Genomic DNA, 20,184 nt, shown 5'->3' with positions numbered 1-20,184 from the left:
TGTAAATAAGTGAAAAGTGCTTCGTATTATGCTGAAATCACAGCATTTTTTTTTAAATAAAAAATTGAGTACATTTTATTCCATGTTAAAATGGCAAATTCCTTAAACAGAAGTGAAGAGAAATGAAGATATCATAGACAGGCTAATATGGGATTATTTAAGATGTGATAATTAATACCAATGATTGATCTTAATGCAAGCATTCTTTTTTTTCCCTTTACGTTGAATGATATTAGTGGAAGTTCAACTGGAGATGTGGGGCTCCAATTTAGCCACCTGATGAAAGCTGAACTGAAGCTGCTAGAATGAAACGTGGACATACGTAAGGTTATTGGTAAGAAATATGCAATTGATAACCATTAGACATTTGCACAAGTAATACATACTGAACATACAAAAAAAAAAATAGGGTAAAAGTAAAAGAAGGAAATAAGATCTCACTGACCTGAGGTCACATTTATTCTACAATCACATAAACTATCCCCAATCCCTTTGGGAGGTAATACATAATATATAATGACACATGACATAGTATAATATAAAACATATCCTATGCGGTATGGTGTATAATATAGTGTAATGTAATACAATGCAGTTCATTCTGTTTTGCTGACAAATCCCAAATCAGGGCCTTGAAAATTCATTCCCATGTGCTTTTTCTTTTTTTTTAATCAGCCTATCAAAATTATGACAGCTGTTCCCTTTTATAAATACTGTGTACATACCTCAGCAATATCGTATTAAGGTAAAGAACATAAAAGCAAATTTTACCCTCTAGTGGATTTTCTTTACTGGAAAAAAGAAAAAAATTCACAGGGTGGTGGGGTTTGTTGGGCAGAAATGGGGGATTGGAGGTGGGGATGGAAAGACTCGGCACTACTGTAGTCCAGCGGTTCTCAAACTTTGCCACACATCAGAATCACCTGGGGAGTTTTGAAAAATATCACTGCCCAGAAAGTACTTCTTATCAATGAAATCAGAATATATGAGAGGGGATCCGGACACCAGTGTTTTTAAAACTCCCCAGGTGATTCCAAGGTGCTGCCAAGTTTCAGCCAGAACTGGTGTTCTAGAGCACACACAACTTTTTGGGAAGGAAAGGATTATTATGATAGCAGGTTTCATTATGGTGGTGGCAGATACTGTTGGTTTGCTCATCAAACATCCATTCTCAACCCCTTCTCCCTTGTGGCTATCCATTTTAGACTCATGCTTGTTTTCCTCAGCTTCTTAGTAGTTGGTTGTGAGTTGTGAAAATATTTTTCTGATTGTGGTGTGGAGTATGGATTGAAGGAAAGGGGCCATAAGTGGTTACGACTCTCTGACAGTAATTCCAGGTAAGAGACCATGGTGGCTTGGGCCAGGGTCATTGCAATGGGTATGAAGACGAGGCGATATAGTTGAGAGAGATTTAGGAGTTTGACTTGGCAGGAATTGATGACTGATTGTAAATTGAGTAGGAGGCATGAGGCGATGTCAAGGATGACTCATAGGTTTCTGACTTTAGTAACTTACGGATAGTGGTGTTATTTGCTAAGATCTGAAAGATTGGTGTTTGAGCAGATTTGGGGGCAGAAAATGATAATTTCATGTTTGATATGTTTACTCTGAGGAGCTTGTGAGACAATTAAGTGGAAATGCCTGGTAAGCAGCCTCATTCAGATCTGGAGAGGTATGGGCTGGAGATGTAGATTCGGTGATTTTAGTGATTTACTATGTGATTTTACTACACTTTTAGGGATTTTACCATTTGAGGACATTTTAGTGTGTTCCTAGCTCTTGGTTGTTATAAATGATAAAAAAAAAAAATTAAGGCTAATAATACTTTTATTAGAAAATATTAACTATTCATTATAGATTCAGTAGATAATATGCAACAATATAAAAAAGAAAGAATTGAGACTCATTTTGTTACCTGTATTTTCATAAGATGATTTTACTTTATTTTAATAAAAACATTTATATAATAAAAATGCCATTATGCTTTAAAACCTATTTCTTAAACTCATTCTTTCTTGATCAGTATATTGAGAGCATTGTTCAAAATCAAGGGCTTTTCTATAAAATAGAGGAAGAGGGAAAAAGGGACAGAGGGAAAGAACAAGGAAGTGAAAGAGAGGGAGAGAGAGAGAGGGAGAGAGGAAAGAGGGAAACAGAGAGAGAAAGAGAAGGAGAATATGAATTTCTTTGCCTGGATGAATCATAATTCATTTGAAGAGCCTCTTCTGGTTAGACATTTAGAGCTTTTCCAATTCTTTAATACTATAAACAACACTTCAGGTCATGTCTTTGAAGTCAAATCTTTCTACATAGCTTTCATTTTTTATCTCAGAATACATTCCTGGAACTGAAACTGCTAGAATAAAATGTGGACACATGTAAGGTTATTGATAAGTTATTCACAGTTGATAGCCATTAGACATTTGCACAAGTAATGCACACTGAATATAGAAAAACAAATAGAGTAAAAGAAGGAAAAAGATCTTACTGACCTGAGATCACATTTGCTCTACAAACACATAAACTATGTTTATTAGATATACCAAGTTCTCTTCCTATCCCCGATCCCTTTAGAAGGTTATATATATATCACACATAACATAATATAATATAAAACATACACTGTGTGGTATGGTATATAATATAATACAATGTAATGTATTTTTTTTTAAAGTAGTATAGTGTAGTGCAGGGCAGTGCAAAGCAATGCAAAACAATAGAATAGAATATGATAATACTATAACCTCACACCTCTGTCAGTTTGTCATACTATGGTGGCTTAGGTGTTGCTGTGATGCTGAAAACTATGCCACTGGCATTAAAATATCAGCATGGTCACCCATGGTGGACAGGTTTCAGCTGAACTTCCAGACTAAAACTTGGAAGAAGGACCTGGCAGTCTACGTCTGAAAAAAATTAGCCAGTGAAAACCTTATGAAGAGCAGCGGAACATTGTCTGATATAGTGCCAGAAGATGAGTCCCTCAGGTTGGAGGGCACTCAGAAGACACCTGGGAAAGAGCTGCCTCCTCAAAGTAAAGTTGGCCTTAATGACATGGATGTAGTCAACTTTTGGGACTTTCATTTGCTGATGTGGCATGACTCAAAATGAGAAGAAATAGCTGCAAACATCTGTTACTTATGGGAATGTGGAATGTATGAAGAATGACTCCAGGATATAGAGAAGTCATCAAAAATGAAATGGAGCACATAGAAGTTGATATCCTAGGCATTAGTGAGCTGAACTGGAGTGGTATTGGCCATTTTGAATGGGACAATCATATGGTCTTCTATGTTGGGAATGCCACATTGAAGAGGAACGACATTGCTTTCATACTTAAAAAGAACATTTCAAGATCTATCCTGAATTACAACCCTGCCAGTGATAGGACAATATCCATATGCCTACAAGGAAAAACAGTTAATAGGACTATTATTCAAATTTATGCACCAATGGCAACGATGAGGAAACTGAAGATTTTTACCAACTTCTGATGTCTGAAATTAATCAAATATGCAATCAAGATGCATTGATAATTACTGGTGATTGGAATATGAAAGTTGGAAACAAACAAAAAGGAACAGTAGTTGGAAAATATAGTCTTGTTGATAGAAATGATACCAGGGATCGCATGATAGAATTCTACAAGACCAGTGACTTCTTCATTGCAAATACCTCTTTTCACCAACATAAATGGCAATGGTACATGTGGACTTCACCAGATGGAATACACAGGAATCAAATTGACCAGATCTGTGGGAAGAGTCAGTGGAAAAATTCAATATTATCAGTCAGAAAAAGGTCTGGGGACAGATCATCAATTGCTCATGTCCAAGTACAAGTTGAAGCTGAAGAAAATTAGAAGTCCATGAGAGCCAAGGTAAGACTTTGAGTTTATTCCACCTGAATTTAGATACCATCTCAAGAATAGACTTGACTCATTAAACACTAATTATTGAAGACCAGAAGAGTTGTGGAATGACATCAAGGTCATCACATGTAAAGAAAGCAAGAGGCCATTAAAAAGACAGGAAAGAAGGAAAAGACAAAAATGGATGTCGAAAGAGACTCTGAAACATGCTCTTGAACATAGAGCAGCTTAAGCAAAAAGAAAAAGTGATGAAATAAAAGAGCTGAACAGAAGATTTCAAAGGGCAACTTGAGAAGACAAAGTAAATTATTATAATGAAATGTCTAAAGACCTGGAGTTAGAAAACCAAAAGGGAAGTACACCCTTGGCATTTCTCAAACTGAAAGAACAGAAGAAAAAATTCAAGCCTCCAGTTGCAATATTGAAAGATTCTACCGGGAAAATATTGAATGACACAGGAAGCGTCAAAAGCAGATGGAAGGAATACACAAGTCACTGTACCAAAAAGGACTGATTGACATTCAATCATTTCAGAAGGTAGAATGTGATCAAGAACCCATGGTACTGAAGGAAGAATACCAAGCAGCACCAAAAGCACTGGCAAAAAACAAGGCTTCGGGAAATGAGGGAATACTGATAGAGATGTTTCAAAAAAATGAAGCAGCACTGGACGAGCTCACTCATCTATGCCAAGAAATTGGGAAGACAGCTACCTGTCCAACCGAGTGGAAGAGATCCATATCTGTACCCATTCCAAAGAAAAGGTGATCTAACAGAATGCTGAAATTATTGAACAATATCATTGATATTACACACAAGTAAAATTTTGCTGAAGATCTTTCAAAAGCAGTTGAAGCAGTACATTGTCAGGGAACTGCCAGAAATTCAAGCCAGGTTCAGAAGAGGACATGGAATGAGGGATATCGTTGGTGATGTCAGATGGATCCCGGCTGAAAGGCAGAGAATACCAGAGAGATGTTTACCTGTGTTTCATTGACTATGCAAAGGAATTTGACTATGTGGATCATAACAAATTATGGATAACATTACAAAGAATGGGAATTCCAGAACACTTAATTGTGCTCATGTGGAATCTGTACATAGACCAAGAGTCAGTTGTTTGAACAGAACAAGGGGATACTGCATGGTTTAAAGTCAACAAAAGTGTATATCAGGGTTGTATCCTTTTACCACACTTACTCCGTATCTGTGCAAAATAATCAGAGAAGCTGGACTGTATGAAGAAGACCTCAGCATCAGGATTGGAAGAAGACTCATTAACAAGCTGCAGTATACAGATGACACAACCTTGCTTGCTGAAAGTGAAGAAGTCTTGAAGCACTTATTGATAAAGATCAAAACTACAGCTTTCAGTATGGATTACACTTTAACATAAAGTAAAAATTCTCACACTGGACCAATAAGCAACATCATGATAAACAGAGAAAAGTTTGAAGTTGGCGTGAATTTTATTTTACTTGGATCCACAATCAACACCCATGGAAGCAGCCGTCAAGAAATGAAAGGATGTTTTCCATTGGGCAAATCTGCTGCAAAAGACCTCTTTAAAGTGCTAAAAAGGGAGGATGTCATTTTAAGGACTAAGATGTGCCTGCCCCAAGCATCTCTTATGTATGTGAAAGCTAGACAGTGAATAAAGAAGACCAAAGAAGAACTGATGCCTTTGAATTATGGTGTTGGTGAAGAATATTAAATATACCATGGACTATCAGAAGAACAAACAAATCTATCTTGGAAGAAGGGTAGCCTGAATGCTCCTTAGAAACAAGTATGGGAAGACTTTGTCTCACATGTTTAGACATGTTATCAGGAGGGATCAGTCCCTGGAGAAGTACAGGACATCATTCCTGGTAGAGTAAATGTTCAGCGAAAAAGAGGAAGACCCTCAAGGAGATGGACTGACATAGTGGCTGCAACAATAGGCTCAAGCATGAAAATAATTGTGAGGATGAGGCAGACTAGGCAGTGTTTTGTTCAGTTGTATGTAGGGTCACTACGAATCAGAACCAACTCGATGGCACCTAACAACAACAACAACAATATAATATTATAATGTAATGTAATATTATATTTTTTTTTTTTAGACTAGTGATTTGTCGTTTTCTTTATTGAAATCCTATATATTGGACTTCTATTCTTGTTTTTAAGGATTTCATTTTAATTTTTTTAGGTAGATTATTTTCTGTGTATATTCCAGGTAAGCTATTGACTTCATATGTTTAATTTTTATCCAGTCAACTTTTTGAACTCTCTTAAAACTTTTAATGCTTTTTCAGATTTGTGATTTAGGCAATGCTATAATTTTCCTTTAGAAAAAGAAGAGTAATTTTTTTGAAATTATGTATCCGTTTTATTTCCTCCCTCGTCCTTTTTTTCCCATGTAAGGTTACTAAGGCTTTCATGAACATTGAAGTAGTGAGTATGAAGAAGTAGTTCTTAAAAGTAATCATCAACTCTGTTGTTTTTCCCGGTTTCTCTCTTTTTTTTTTTTTTTAATTCTGCTTTTATATTGATTTATTCTTTCTCTTTCTGTCACTAAATTCCATTATCATTGTCATGGTTTTTCACCTCAGTTCAGTCATTATCATTTTTCCTTATGTTATACTGAAATTGCCTGAGACTGACTTTGCCTCAAATTGCAAGTTTAGACATACCTCATAATTCTATTTAGCTATTATTTTCTAGATAACATGTAATTGCAGTTTTTATTACTTCTTTTACTCAGTAGTTCATTAAGTGTTCAATTTCCTCCCCAAAGGCTGGGGAAGGTTAGGTATTCAATATTGTTATATTAGCCGCTAGTTTGGTGCATAATGATCAGAAAATATGGTTTGCACAATTGACATACTGGGGAAAATTGCTGAGGCTCTTTTTAGAGCTAGTGAAATGTGATAATTGTTCCTATATCTTTTTTAAGAAATATGAAAATAATGCTCACACATCAATATATATTTTTAATTTAAAAATATTCATTGTATTACTATTTCTTATACTACTAAATTGTTGTTAGGTGCCCTCAAGTCGATTCCAACTCATAGTGACCCTATGTACAACAGAACGAAACATGGCCAGGTCCTGAGCCATCCTCACAATCATTGTTATGCTTGAGATCATTGTTGCAGCCACTGTATCAGTCTACCTCATTGAGGGTCTTCCTCTTTTTCACTGACCCTCTACTCTACCAAGCACGATGTTCTTCCCCAGGGACTTATCCCTCCTGATAACATGTCTAAAATATGTGAGCTGAAGTCTCTCCATCTTCACTTCTAATGAGCATTCTGGCTGTATTTCTTCCAAGACAGATTTGTTTGTTCTTCTGGCAGTCCATGGTATTGCCAACACCATAATTCATAGGTATCAATTCTTCTTCGGTCTTCCTTATTCATTGTCCACTTTTCACACGTATATAAGGTGATTGAAAACACCATGGCTTGGGGCAGGTGCACCTTAGTTCTTAAGGTGACATCTTTGTTTTTTAACACTTTAAAGACATCTTTTGCAGCAGGTTTGCCCAATGCAATGCATTGTTTGATTTCTTGACTGTTGCGTCCACGGGTGTTGATTATGGATCCAAGTAAAATGAAATCCTTGACAACTTCAAACTTTTCTCTGCTTATCATGATGTTGCTTATTGGTCCAGTTGTGAGAATTTTTGTTTTCTTTATATTGAGGTGTAATCCATACTGAAGGCTGTAGTCTTTGATCTTCATCAGTAAGTGTTTCAAGTCCTCTTCCTTTTCAGCAAGCAAGGTTGTGTCATCTACATGTCTCAGATTCTTAATGAGTCTTCCTTCATTCTTGATGCCCTGTTCTTCATATAGTCTAGCTTCTCGGATTATTTGCTCAGCATACAGATTGAATAAGTATGGTGAAAGGATACAACCCTGATGCACACCTTTCCTGACTTTAAACCACGAAGTATCCCCTTGTTGTATTGAAACGACTGCCTCTTGGTCTAAGTACAGGTTCCTCATGAACACAGTTGAGTGTTCTGGAATTCCCATTCTTTGCAATGTTATCCATAATTTGTTGTGATCCCCAGTGAAATGCCTTTGCATAGTCAATAAAACACAGATAAATATCTCTACGATATTCTCTGCTTTCAGCCACGATCCATTTAACATCAGCAGTGATATCCCCGATTCCATGCCCTCTTCTGAATCTGGCTTGAATTTCTGGCAGTTCTCTGTTGATGTACTGCTGCAACCTCTCTTGAATGATCTTCAGCAAAATTTTACTTGTGTGTGATATTAATGATATTGTTCGATAATTTCTGCACCTGTTGGATGACCTTTTTTTGGAATGGGTACAAATATGGATCTCTTCCAGTCGGTTGGCCAAATTTTTTGGCGTAGACAAGTGAGCACTTTCAGTGCTGCATCTCTTTGTTGAAACATCTCAACTTGTATTCTGTCAGTTCCTGGAGACTTGCTTTTTGCCAACACTTTCAGTGCAGCTTGGGCCTCTTCCTTCCATACCTTTGGTTCTTGAGCATTTTCTGCCTTCTGAAATGGTTGAATGTTGGCCAGTTCTTTTTGGTACAGTGACTCTGTGTATTCTTTCCATCTTCTTTTGATGCTTCCTGCATCCTTTAGTATTTTTCTCATAGAGTCCTTCACTACCGCAACTCGAGGCTTGAATTTTTTATTCAGTTATTTCAGCTTAAGAAATGCCAAGTATTTTCTCCTCTTTTGGTTTTCTATCTCCAGGTCTTTGCACATTTCCTTATAATACTTTACTTTGTTTCTTGAACCACCCTTTTAAATCTTTTGTTCAGCTAACTACTAAATTATTATTAATCATAAAATTATTATTAATCATAAAATTATTATTAATTACGTAACAAATTATGAATAGTAACAACAACAGTGAAAGACTTGGGCTATTGAACACTGTGTATGTAGACATACAGTATGTATTATTTTATTAGTTTTTTGTCAGCCTGATGATGTAAGCATTGATTGATGGGTAAACTGTGATGTAGAGAGGTAAATTACCTTCTTCAATATCACATGTCTGGTTAAGAGTAAAGCAGAATCCAAACTCAGGTCTGGCTGAATAGAAAGCTTATAAACCTAATCACTGCTGTACACTGAGAGTCTAACTCATCTTGTTTAGCACATGGGATGAACTGATAGGTCAGTGGGTGGATACTTTCTCCTTCAAAAGGGACAATACATTTTAAAAGCAATTTTGGACTCTGTTCTTTACCTAGTGTAGTACGAATATTTTTCCCATGGCATTAACTATATTATAATTTATTTTAAACAAGTTTATACTATTCCAGTTTATCAATTTTCACAATTTATTTATTCAATCCCTATTATTTATGCTTGCCAAATATTTTCAACGGTGTTGTTATTATTCACAGCCATTTGATGACACTCTAATAAATGAGTGTTGTCTTTGTCTATGATCTTTTCCTTGTGATAAAACATTGGAAGTGAAAAAGCAGGATTAAAATTCATATATATATCATAAAGGCCTTTGATCTCTATATCTAAACTTCTCTCCAGAAATTCTGCGTTGACATCACAAAAAATGATTTGATCTTTTGTGCTTTCGTTGGCTTTGGTAATTTTCATCCGTTTATGTTTAGGAGAAAACATGCTTATTACTGTTCTGGGACTATGCTGATGCTACCTTTGATCTAAATAGTGGATTGGATTTCAAAAGGGAAAAATGAAAATCTCATAAATAGAAAGCAGTTCTTATTTGTGAAGGGCTGTGTCGACATAATAAACAACAGAAATAAGAACAATTATCTAAATATTTTAGCTAAACATCCAAAAAACTCTTAAAACAAATTTTCTTTGCTGTTCCTATTCCATGAAAAATGTATGTACCAAAAAGACTCTCTTGGTTTTTTTCTTTTCCGCTTCTGTTCTTCACTCAGACCTCGACCTTCTGTCAGATTCAGTTGCTTCCTACTCAGCTCCTGCAGATTTCAAAGCTTCCCCAGCAAGTTGCATAGCAACTGCCACTCAACATCACCTGCAAAAGGTTAGTCCAACATGGTTTTTGTTTTATTTTTTTCTAAAATTTCATTTTTGTCTGGAAATAAGCAAGCCAGCTGGTAGCATTCTAAACAGAGCTACCTCGACCTGGGTTTCAATTACAACATCCTTGTCTTCCCAATTATTGTGACTAAAGGGATGTAATATAAAAAACAACCTACAAGGAGGAAAGAAACTTAAAATCTGGGACTCTGGGAGTAACTAGCTGCATGACTATGACCACCATCTCCCTTTCCCTTTCTTGGCCTCAGTTTTCTCATTTGTATAATGAAGTAGTTGAATCAGGTGCGATCATTTAGATTGACTCTATGTCTACATCTGGGCAATCACATCAAGAAAAATATTTGTAAGTGTACTGTACTAGCCTGTTGCCATCAAGTTGATTCTGACTCATAGCGACCCTATAAGACAGAGTAGAACTGCCCTGTAGAGTTTCCAAGGATGCCTGGTGGATTTGAACTGCCAACCTTTTGGTTAGCAGCCGTAGCACTTAACCACTGCACCATCAGGGTTTCCTGTACTGTGCTAGGAGTTCTTATATACATGTTCAGGGCTGCCCCCTTGTGAAGCTCCAGGTGTCAACACTCTTCATACTGCATTCTATACAGGTAGTGTCTTCTGAAGGATGTCCCAGGGGCACTGTTTACATGAGCTACAATGTGCAACTCAGCCATCCCCTACGCTGTAATCAATACTCAAAGAACCTGCAAGGTATGCTTTTGGTGTCCACGTGTTACATATGAGGAACTTACAGTTCAGAATGTTTAAGTCCTTTGTTCAGTGTCTCATGATAAGTGGCACCTTAGAATTTGAACTCTAGGGCAAGACTCCATAAACAAAACCAAAACCACTTCCCATTGAGTTGATTTCAAGTCGTGGCAACCCCATGTTTGTCAAAGTAGAACCGCACTTCATCGGGTTTTCAATGGCTGATTTTTTGGAATAGATTGCCCAGGTGTTCTGGGTGGATTAGAACCACCAACCTTTTAGTAAGCAGCTAAGCTTGTTAACCATTTGCACCACTCAGGGACTCCTAGGACTCCACAAGCATTGCCCCTTTCATCAGGCTTTAAAGCTATCTTGCATTTGACAGTGGCACTTATATTGGCACCTGTGGCAACAGCACATATTTTTAAGGACTCAGTTGCAAATGGCAGAAAGACAGAAACTTAATCAACTCAATTCAATCCAACATAAGCAGTAAATACGTAAAAATTAATGAATTAATTAAGAGAACTATTAGCTTAAATAAACAAAAACTCCAGGTATATATTCTATCCACCCTTGACCATGCTCTCCACTGTTTTAGCTTTGTTTGAAGGTAAGCATATTGCATAAAGAAGGAAGATGACAGCTAACTTCTGAGGCTTACATTCTTAGCAACACCAGTGGGAAGACAAACCCTATTTCCCAGGAGTTCCAACTGAAGTCATAAGTTGGAAACTCTCAATTGCCAGGTTCGGACACCTGTTCAGGGTCTCCGTGACCAGTGGAAACTGAACTGTCTGTCCTCAGGTCTGGAATGCACGTTCAATCTTAGAGTGCATGAGGGGAGTTTTAGCCTCACTGACCACGGGGACAGAAACAATGTCAAAAATGGCCTCTGAGGAGTAAATCACGTTGCCAGAGGGGGTTTGGGTAGATGCTGCGTAAACAAAATGTAACGTTCACTCACTACAGATGTCTTTACTTTCCAACATTGAGACTCAACACCTGTCACTGCCAGACTCAGGAATGAATGCAGTGAGGGAAGAAATGTTGTGATCCGGGGCACTCTATTCTCTGTGTATTATTTTTCAGCTAAGTGGACTGTCATTACACTGAGGCACCTGTCGGTTGCCAGGCTGTAGCTCTGAGTGATGTAAGAAAAAAGATTATTTTATATAAATCTCCTTTCCTTTTGCCCTTCACACTCCAGTTTTGACATTGTATCAGAAACAGAATTGGACAAAAGGGGACGATATTACTGGTAGGTAGTAATTTAGAAACCCACTGTTTCTTCCAATAGTGTTTCCCAGAAAATATCATTACTGTATTTTTACGCAAATGAAAGAGCCTTCTATGTTTGTTTCCCAACCACACCCTACCCCTCATGAGGTATTTTCATAAGTATGCTAAACTAATTTTTTTTTTTTACAGCAACCTGTAAAAAAGATTGGCATAACAGTGCTTATGAAAATACCTCATGGAGGTATGGCATGGTTGGCAAACAAACATAGAAGGCACATATTATTTGTGTAAAAATACGGTAGTCTGTCTTTTAATGCCTCCCACAGAAATCCTGGGAGCTTGATATTCTTCTTGACAGAGAGTGCCACTTCACCTTCCAAAGTCAGAATGTCAACTTTCAGCATTCTTTTATTATTTCCAGAGATTATTCATGTGACATCTTTCTCTTGATATGAATTTTTCAGAAATATGCAGTATTCTGTCAGACAAGTTCTCAGGAAAATCTCCAGTGAATTTATGGGGAAAAAAAAGGTGATTGAATGATTGCTTGATATTTTGAAAACACAGTTCTATTTAATGAACAAATCTTTCTTGAAAATATGCTGACTCTATAGTTTTGTTTCTTTGTTTTTTAATGAGAATTACATATTCTCAAAAATAGGGTTTCTGCTTTCTATTTCCTTTGTGGCTCCCTTAGCAAACAATAGGTGCATAGTTTGTGCTCATTGCAAGAACTGACTCTCGACAAATTATGCTTCAACATTAGCAAGTGACATTCTATGCAAAAACTCCAGAGTCATTAGTGTGTTTATTGAATACAGAAAAAGATATACAGTATTGATGTTGGGAAGGGAAAAAAAAAAATGCACCTCATTGCCAGCGTGGAAAGTACAACTATTTCACTGAGCCTTCCTACCCTGTAGTTCTGTGGTGGCACAAACAGTTCTCACTCAATTACTAACCTAAAGGTTGGCAGTTTGAACCCACCCAGTGGCATCATGGAAGAAAGGCCTGGTGTTATGCTTCCAAAACAATTATAGCCAATAAAACCCTATGAAGAAGTTCTACTCTGTAACACTCTTAGTCTCTGTCTTAGTTACCTAGTGCTGCTAGAAGTCCAAATTCAGGGTGTTAGCTCCAGGGGAAGACTCTCAATCTGTTGGCTCCAGAGGAAGGTCCTTGTCATCAATCTTCCTCTGGCCTAGGAGCTTCTCAGCACAGGGACCCCAGGTCCAAAGGACACACTATTCTCCTGGCACTACTTTCTTGGTGGTATGAGGTCCTTCCTGTCTCTCTGCTCACTTTCTCTTTTATACCTCAAAAGAGTTTGACTTAAGACACAACCTAATCTTGTAGATTGAGTCCTGCCTCATTAACATAACTACCTCTAATCCTGCCTCATTAACATCATAGAGGCAGGATTTACAATACTTTGGAAAATCCCATCAGATGACAAAATGGTGGACAATCACACAATACTGGGAACCATGGCCTAGCCAAACTGACACATCTTGGGCAGACACAATTCAATCCGTAACAGCCTCCATGAATTGAAATAGGTTAGAACAATAATTTTTTTTTGCTACCATCCTATAAGGTAAATGTAGGAGCTCTGGTGGCACAGTGGTTAAAATGATCAACTGCTAACCAAAAGGTAAATGGTTCAAATCACTAGCAGTTCTACAGGAGAAAGATGTGGCAGCCTGCTTCTGTAGAAATTACAACCTTGGAAACCCTATGGGGTCACTATCAGTTGGAATCAACTCAACAGGAGTGGGTTTTGGTTTATAAAGTAGATATACTTTCTTTATTCTGAAGAATATTTATATATTGATAGTCCTTTGTGGAAAAAGCTCCTACAATCCTATCACAATTATCCCAATACCCAAAACCAAACCCATTGCCATCAAGTGGATTCTGACTCATAGGGGACAGTTATATTTTTTTATTTCCCTTTTTAGCATAAGTAGCACACATTACTTGCTTAATACATATTTGTTGAAAGAATTAATGACTGAAAACCCACTTTTATTTTGAATTCTGTAACTTGATTAGTCTCAAGAGACTTGAGAAACCCCTTGCGGAAGAGAAAAGGCCTCTACATTTTCTGTGAGTGGAAATTATTTTGACAGGAGCTTGAACAGGATATGAATTTCCTGCCTAAGCATAATTTAATGTTTGAAGCATGTTGACTTGATTTTTATATAAAAGAAACCAAGTGAAAGGAAACCTCAGCCCCCAAAGTAGTAAAGCATATCTCCTGTTCAGTAGTAGTAGGTAGCCTTTAAGTGGTGAATCATAATGAGTATTCCCGTCTCAGAAACTAATTGAATTTGACCCCAGTACAAATTTATAATATGAAACGAACAAGAGGCTGTTAGAAAAAGCAAAACAGACCTTAACGCAGTGACCGCATCACATTAATATTTTCAGGCAGCGGGGACTCCAGCTGATAAATGATCTATCCAAAGGCATAATTATAACACTATTGCTGCAAACGGAAGCTTGATGTATACAAAATAAAGCCTGATTAGGAGTCCTCAAGATGGCATCAATGGATCAACAGCCTACTCACGTAATGCTGGTGATTAAACAATGACCAATTAGTTGTTCATTGTGCCCTAAAAAAAAAGTAACAGCTAGTGTGGTCAGTTGCCATTTCAATTATAAATGGGCATTCTTTCCTTGTTATACAGGGAGATTGAACAGTTGGTTCTTTTAAATTGCTTTCCCCTGGCATCTGCAATAAGTATTGTCAGTCAGAGTGTAATTTCAGATTTAAATCACTCTAACCAGGTAACATTAGACTGAGAGTGGTGCATAGTGGGGGTTAGTAAATTAACTTTTCTCAGTATAGATAAACACATCTCAATTTAAAACTCACTGTAAAGTGCCTTTGTATTAGAAGAATTTATTTAAAAATTATGGGGTCTCCTCCATGCTGTGCAATTACCCACGAGTTGATCTAAAAGGACCAAGGTCCAACTTTCTTAGAAAGATGAAGATCCAACTCTGCTTCATCGCAGGGCAAATGGAGGCCATGCTCTAGCTCCTTATCTGTTAAGTGAGAGGAATGAGAAATTCTGAATCCATATCCCTGGAGTGAATTGATCACCAGGTGTTCACATGAGCAGAAACTGAATAGTTTCAGTTAGTTCTGTCTCAGATTGGCCATCTGCCCTACTATGCGGTTCTAAATGCTCGTGCCATTGACTCTGTCAACCAAAACTCACTATTAACTATTGTTATTAGGTTCAGTTGAGTCAGTTTCAACTCACAGAAGCCCCATGTGACAGAGTAGAACTACCCCCATAGGGTTTTCTAGGCTGTAATCTTTATGGGAGCAGACTGCCAGGTCTTTCTCCTATGGAGTCAGAGTGGGTTCAAACCGTCAACCTTTTGGTTAGCAGTTGAGTGCTTAAATATTGTGCCACCAAGGGCTTCTTGACCATTAGATACCCTACCCCCAATGTACCTGGTTCCTCACTCTCCCCATCTGTATCCTTTCACCAATGTTTTTAGGTGCCATCAAGTAGGTTCTGACTCACAGCGACCCTATGTACAACAGAACAAAACACTGCCTGGTCCTGCACCACCCTCACAATCCTTGTTATGTTTGAGCCCATTGTTGCAGCCACTATGTCAAGCCATCTCATTGAGGGTCTTCCTCTTTTTCACTGATGCTTTACCTTACCAAGCTTGATGCCCTTCTCTAGGGACTGGTCCCTCCAGATAACATATCCAAAGCTTGTGAGAAGAAGTTCAGCCATCTTTGCTTCCAACAACTTGTAAAAATAAACACTTTTTTTCTTGATTAAATTGACTTAGCACTTTTGTCAAAAATCAGCTGGTAACATACGTGTGAATCTAAATTTGGAGCAATGGGACTCTATTCTGTTCCATTGCTCTATACGTCTATCTTTTCATAAAAAGCTGTTTTAACGACTAGCTTTGTAGTAAGACATTACATTTGGTTAGCAGCCACGTTCTTAACCCCTGAGCCACCAGAGCTCCAAGACATTAAATTAGGTAGGGTAAATCCTCCAACTTTCTTCTTTTTAAAAATTGCTTTGGTTATTCTAAAGCTTTTGCATTTTTCACATAACTTTTAGAATCATCTTGTCAATTTCAACAAAAAGCCTGCTGGCATTTTGATTGGAGATTTATTGAACTCATAAATGTATTTGTGGAGAATTGCCATCTTAACAATAATGAGATTAAAAAAAAATTATTGCCTTCAAGTTGATCCTGAGTCGTAGCGACCCTAGGGGACAGAGTAGAACTGCCCCATAGGGTTTCCAAGGAATGGCTGGTTAGATTTGAACTGCCAGCTTTTTGGTTAACAGCCGTATCAGTTAACCAGTGCACCACCAGGGCTCTGGTAATGAGATATCCAATCATAAATATACTTCAGCATTTATTCAGCTCTTCTTTGACTTCTCTCTGCAATGTTCTAAAGCTTTCTAGAGATCTTCGACTTTTTTTTTGAGATTTAGTCCTAAGCATTTCATTTTTTATTTGGTATCATTGTAAATGCAATTATGATTTTTAATATTCTCCAGTTGTTTAATGCTAATATCTAAGAAAAAAATTGGTTTTTGTAAATTGTATATTAATCCATGTATATATACACATCTATAAATATTTTTGTACGTAACCATCCGTACCTGTATCAAGCTAACTATGCACATGGACCTTGCCAGATGGAATACACAGGAATCAAATTGACTACAATTATGCAAAGACATATGAAAAAAAATTTTCAAAAAATTCCTCACAACTGGACCAATAAGCACCATTATGATAAATGGAGAAAATAATTGAAGTTGTCAAGGATTTCATTTTACTTGGAATCAACACTCATGGAAGCAGCGGTCAAGAAATCAAAAGATGTATTTATTGCATTGGGCAAATCTGTTGCAAAAGACCTCTTTAAAACCTTAAAAAGCAAAGATATATATCACTTCGAGTATTAAGGTGTGTCTGATCCAAGCTTTGGTATTTTCAACAGCATCATATGCTTGCAAAAGCTGGACAATGAAAAAGGAAGACCAAAGAAGAATGGCACATTTGAATTATGGTGTTGGTGAAGAATATTGAATACACCACGGACTGCCAGAAGAAGGAACAAATCTGTCTGGGAAGAAGTACAGCCAGAATGCTCCCTAGAAACAAAATGGTGAGACTTTATCTCACTTGTTTTGGACATATTATCAGGAAGGACCAACTGCTGGAGAAGGACATCATGCTTGGTAAAGTAGAAAGTCAGTGAAAAAGAAGACCCTCAAGGAGATGGATTGACACAGTGGTTGCAACAATGGGCTCAAGCATAGCAATGATTGTGAGGATGGCACAGGACTGGGTAAAGTTTTGTTTTGGTACACATGGGGTTGCTTTGAGCCAACTCAAGGACACCTAACAACAACAATAACAACATGAATTTATACTAATATCTCCAGCACTAGCCCATTACTACTTGGATCATTGTAGCCTCTTGACCTTGCTTATCTGTAAATTCCCACTCAAACCTGGCCCAATCCTCCACCATTCATATACTTAATTGTGCATTTCCAGTGTACATGTATAGCCATATCACAACGATTAACCCAAAGTTGTTAACCCCTGAGGGAAACAACCTTATTGAGTACAGTGCTTTTATACAGTTTCTTTTGCCTTTAGTTTTATAAACTTCTCTCTTTTCCAAAGTTACTTAGATCAGCACCTTTTTTCCCCTACCCCTTTTAATGAATTGCTTCATACATTTCTAATGCAGTTAGGTTGTTTGTCACATTCTACATTCTATCCTGAAATTCCTGACCCCCTAAATGGTATTTGAAATTTGCATACACTAAAGTTTTCTTTTGCTGCTGTAAAGTTATTTAGTTTTTGAGAAATTCATAGTGCTATGTATTCACAATTACCTTATCATACAGAATAGTTTCAGTGTCCTAAAAAAAATCTCTTGTGCTTCACTTATTCAACCCTCTCCCCTTCTACTGAGCCCCTGGCAATCAATTATTTTTTTGTTTTTGCTGTAGCTTTGCCTTTTCCCAAATAGTGTACAATTGGAATCATACAGTATATAAATTTTCAGACTATTATTTTCTCACTTAATGTTATGCAATTAAGATTTTATCCATGTCTTTTTTTTTTTTTTTTTTGCTTTTCTCTTGGCTGCTTTCAAGACTTTCTGCTTATCTTTATCTTAAACTAGCTCTTAGCGGTGTGGCTATGATGTGTCTAGGTGACTTTTTTGGTAGGTTCATCTTACCTCGGTTTTCTTCAGCTTTCTGAACCTGTGGGATAATATTAATTTTATTTAGTACATTTAAGGAATTTTTCCATCATCAGTATTTATTCAAATAATTTTATGCCTCCCTTTTTTTCTCTTTCTGAGACTCTAATTATATGTATGTTGGGGTGTTTAATATTGTCCTACATGTCTCTGAGCCTCTGCTCATTTTTCTTCAATATTTTTTCTGCTACTTAGACTGTAAAATTTCTACTGTTCTATATTCAAGTCCTTGATTCTTTCTTCAGCTATGTCAAATCTGCTGTTAAGACCATCTAATGAATTTTTTCACTTTAGTTTTTACCCTTTTTAGATCTAAATATTTTTGTTTCCTGTCATAATTTCCCCTAAGTTACTCATTATTGGGGTATCTCCCTTTATTACCTGAACATATTTTCCTTTATTCTTTGAGCATATTGAAATCCTCATCTGCTAAATGTAAAATCTACTCACATGCTGAGTCAGTTTCTCCTGCCTTCTTTTTTCCAGAGTATGGATAACCCTGGCTTGTGTCTTTACATGTCTTAGTAATTTTTGATTTAAAGCTACACATTGTGCACAATACATTGCATCAAGTCAGTATTATGTTTTATTCTTCTGAGTGTTACTGATTTTTTTTTTTTTTTTTTTTTTTTTTTTTGCTACGTTGTAGGCACATAATTTTCCTGGACTCAGTCTTCTTCATTCAGAGCAGTCACAGGTATCTATGCCGAGGATTTTTGTTTTTTGGGTTTTTTTTTTTTTTTTTTTTGCTTATTTTTAAGCTCCCTAGTTGTCTTCTTTTTGCTTGTGCAGTTAGGAGTCAGCCAATGGTTTGGGCAGATGTTATGCTCAACAGCCTCAAGGCGGCAAGCCTTTTACCCTCTGCTACCTATAATTTGTGTGGGTTAAAAAATCCATTTAAATGTGCAGTTGATTCACAAGCTTCCAAGGGCTTTCAATTTTTTCCAGATTCCCTAGAGTCTGTCATGCATATGCATAATTTAGAAGTCAGCTGGGAATGTGTGAAGAGTCTATGCTTTGGGCCCTGATACAGCCATCCCCGTCTCATTATTGTCCATTTTAATGTCTAACATAATACACCTGCCCTAAACTGAGTGAAACTTCCTGCTAGTAAAATTTTAGATATTCATTGCTCAGGCTGGGAGGGATGTAAAATCTTCCAGGCAAAAAGACTACAAACTCACCATTATTGCCTGAAGCAATAGAATTTCAAGTTGTTGTCTGAGTTTGGTCATTTTCCAGTGCCCTGAAATAGTTGTTTTTGATAGTTTGGTACAGTTTTACACTTTATTTCTGTGGAGGGAAATTGCCCGATCTCAGGCCTTCACACCAGTAGCAGAGATGAATACTTAAAAAGAAAAAAAGAAAATCTTTACATGGCTAAAACTGCAATAAATATACAGATTATAGTGAAAAACCTCCTTTTCAAATCTATCTCCCATCCAACCTGTAAAGGTATCAACCAATGTCAGTAAATTATTACATATCATTCTGGAGATCGTTTATATATATATACACATATATATATGTACACACACACATACAGGTGTGTGCATACACTATATTTCTCCCCCACAAATTATTCTACATCTTTTTTTCCTATTAGAAATGTTTCAACCTACATATAAAGATATTTCATAACTTTTATGACTATTTCATTGAATATATGCATGTTGAAATTTTTATATTCTATGTTTATAAACGTTTTGATTTTTAAAACGTTTTTATTACAAATAATGCCGTGATTAACCCTTTCTGGAGTCATGGGACAAACGGTATCCCAACCGATTTTTATGCCTCTGGAGTTCTCTGTGAAGGAGGTAGCCCAATTTTAATGCGTTTGGCCTCAAAGTGGGAGCCTTTAGAAATGCATGAAACTCAATAACCCTGATTTGGAGCCTCATTTTTCATGTAGCTAGAGCGTTGTCTTAGTTGATGCCCCCTGGATGTGTGAACTTTCCAAACTTTTGATAGGTTTGCCTTTATTTCTGTGAGATAAGCCTCCTCACTAGTTTCCCAGTTACTATGTT

Source organism: Elephas maximus, chromosome 25, assembly GCF_024166365.1.
Source record: "Elephas maximus indicus isolate mEleMax1 chromosome 25, mEleMax1 primary haplotype, whole genome shotgun sequence".
Classification (NCBI taxonomy): domain Eukaryota; kingdom Metazoa; phylum Chordata; class Mammalia; order Proboscidea; family Elephantidae; genus Elephas; species Elephas maximus.
This window is presented reverse-complemented; position numbering follows the sequence as displayed.